Here is a 3,248-nt window from a genome sequence, read left to right as displayed (position 1 = left end):
TTGGACTCGACTTGAGACTTGATGGCTTTGACTTTTGACTCGACTTGGGACTTGCCTCATCTTTGACTCGACTTGACTCGGGACTCGAGGGCAAAGACTTGAGACTTACTTGTGACTTGCATAACAATGACTTTGTCCCACCTCTGGAGTTTAGCTGCTGTCACATTTTGTGTTGTTTCTCAGTTCTATGCTGTTGCTTTACTCTCTTGTCTACACCAGAAGGCTCTTACCTGACGTGTGTCCTACCTAACAACTCTCTTGTTACGCTTGATGGCAACAAGTGTACAGCGGGCGGCTTCCGCCTCATACTCTGCATGCATATTAGAGGCCATTCTAGAAGGATGCTCTGATTCAGGATTGAGTAATAGCAGAGCTCAGTGCCCACTGGGCATAAACTGGTTGAATCAACATTGCTTCATCGTAATTTGTCAACGTATTCAGGGTCGGCAGGTAGCCGACAAGGTGAGAAATCTGTTGATGTGCCCTTGAGCAAGGCACTTAACCCTAATTGCGCCTGTAAGTCGCTCTATATAAGATCGTCTGCTAAATGTCTAAACTGTAAGTGCAAACTGTAGTGTGATGTGGAATCTACATGGAAAATACATTGGATTTGAAAAAACGTCAACTGTTTTGAGGGTGAACATTTCAACCACAGGGTTATGTGATCATTGTAACCAATTTTCAACATAGACAAACCTTATATAAAATATTTTGAATTTGTAGCTTTGAAAGAACGTCAGATCTTTAACATTATATCCACTATCAGAAGAAAAAAACTATCTGGGGAACACCACCTACTGGAGAGCTGATTTTTCTACAGCTGTTAATTTGGTCTCCCATCCAGGGTTTTAAACAGGCTCAGCCCTGCTTAGTTTTGATAGTTGTCACTGACTACTACCAATGTGCTATCTTGAGAATGAATATTGAGTGATCTCTTATATTCACTGTTGCTATCGAAGTCATTCCAAAGGGTAGGATTAACAGAGCAAATGAAATGTAACCATACTTTATAGTCATATATCATCAATGATACTATTTAGGCCAACACTCCAAAAGGGTTCTTTGGCTGTCCCCATAGGATAACCCTTTTTGGTTCCAGGTAGAACCAGACTCGGTGCCAGGATAAAGTGGATAAGGGGGCAGTTGAAATCGGTGATGGGGCACCATTTTTGGGGTTTCTTGCATTGGAATTATATTGAATTCTGCTTATCATGCTACACCAAAATAAACATGAAGTTCAAATGTAGAGACTCCGAGGCCATGTTGAAGTGACAGGTTCAAATCAAATCAAATCAAATTTTATTGGTCACATGCGCCGAATACAACAGGTGCAGACATTACAGTGAAATGCTTACTTACAGCCCTTAACCAACAGTGCATTTATTTTTAAAAATAAAACAACAACAGAAAAAGTGTTGAGAAAAAAAGAGCAGAAGTAAAATAAAATAACAGTAGGGAGGCTATATATACAGGGGGGTACCGGTGCAGAGGTTGGCACTGTATCAGCGCAATTGACAGCGCCCTACACACTAAAGCAAGGCCGTTTTGGTAATGAATATAGGCTACATTTACATTTTAGTCATTTAGCAGACGCTCTTATCCAGAGCGACTTACAGTTAGTGAATACATTATTTTTTATTATACTGGCCCCCCAAGGGAATCGAACCCACATCCCTGGCGTTGCAAACGCCATGCTCTATCAACTGAGCTACATCCCTGCCGGCCATTCCCTCCCCTACCCTGGGCCAATTGTGCGCCGCCCATGAGTCTCCCGGTCGCAGCCGAGCCTGGATTCGAACCAGGATCTCTAGTGGCACAGTTAGCACTGCGATGCAGTGCCTTAGACCACTGCGCCACTCAGGCTACGAGATAGAGAGGGTAATTCACCTATTACAAACAACCTATTTGCATGAAGCCGTACACACAGCTGCCTTACCAAAAGAATGCAAACTAAATGCTGAAAGGTGTAGTCTAGTTATTCATGCATGCAAACAAAAATACTGAATAGCATTTTGGCTTAGAATACAGACACAACTGCAAATGCGAAAGAATGAATGCGAACAGAACAAAACAACGATACCAAGTAGGCCTAGTAAACAAAATATCAGATCGATAAAGGCATGACACAATCTATATTTAGGCTAGTTACATTAACAGTAAACAAATGCAGTAAACAAAAGGTGAATGGAGATCCAAATAACCAAAACAGCCATGCACAGCTGTCTTGCCAAACAAATAGGCCTATAGGCCCACTTCAAACATGGAAAACCATGCTGCTCAAGAGTACAGTAACAAGTTGCGATTTACATTTTAGTCATTTAGCAGAAGCTCTTATCCAGAGCAACTTACAGTTAGTGAATGCATGCATTTTTCATACTGGCCCCCCGTGGGAATCGAACCCACAACCCTGGCATTGAAAGTGCCATGCTCTACCAATTGAGCTACAGGAGGCCTGATATGACACAATATACTTCTGTGGATCAAATTCGACCCACGTAATCAATTAAGTAATGCCAGCCTACCATAAACACGTGTCCAATACGTACAGTTCAATTTACAACCACGAAAACCATAATAGAATGTATCTACACTCACTGGTCAGTTTATTAGGTACACCCCCCGTTCACGAAAACGGATCACTCCTACAGACAGTGAGTCACGTGGCCCTGGCTTGCTATATAAAGCAGGCAAACAGGCATTAAAGCATTCAGTTACTGTTCGATTGAACATTAGAATGGGCAAAAGGAGAGACTTAAGCGACTTTGAGCGCGGTATAATAGTCGGTGCCAGGTGCGCTGGAGCCAGTATCTCAGAAACGGCCGCCCTGCTGGGCTTTTCACGCACGACAGTGTCTAGGGTTTCCCGACAATGGTGTGTCAAACAAAAAACATCCAGTCAGCGGCAGTCCTGTGAGCGAAAACAGCTCATTGATGAGAGAGGTCGAAGGAGAATGGCAAAAATCGTGCAAGCTAACAGGCGGGCCGCAACAGACAAATAACAGCGCAGTACAACAGTTGTGTGTAGAACGGCATCTCGACGAGTACAACTCGTCAATCCTTGTCCCGGACTTGAGAAGCACTTAACACAACTGTGGGAAGCATTGGAGTCAACATGGGCCAGCATCCCTGTGGAACGCTTTCAACACCTTGTAAAAAGTCCATGCACCGATGAATTGAGGCTGTTCTTGTTGTGGAAAAGAATCACTAGACTTGATTAAAAATCAAAGTTCTTTCAGAGTTTTTGTAGAA

General features: G+C 43.0%; 1 non-coding gene across 1 annotated transcript; it reads right to left on the bottom strand.

Annotated features, from left to right (window-relative positions):
- Positions 1-2,377: 2,377 nt before the first annotated feature.
- trnae-uuc lies at positions 2,378-2,453 on the bottom strand. The gene has a single exon. It is a non-coding gene; the product is annotated as a tRNA-Glu (tRNA).
- Positions 2,454-3,248: the final 795 nt, after the last annotated feature.

This window comes from Coregonus clupeaformis, chromosome 7 (genome assembly GCF_020615455.1).
Source record: "Coregonus clupeaformis isolate EN_2021a chromosome 7, ASM2061545v1, whole genome shotgun sequence".
Lineage (NCBI taxonomy): Eukaryota > Metazoa > Chordata > Actinopteri > Salmoniformes > Salmonidae > Coregonus > Coregonus clupeaformis.
The sequence above is the reverse complement of the archived record's forward strand: the minus strand, read 5'-3'. Positions and strand labels throughout refer to the sequence as shown.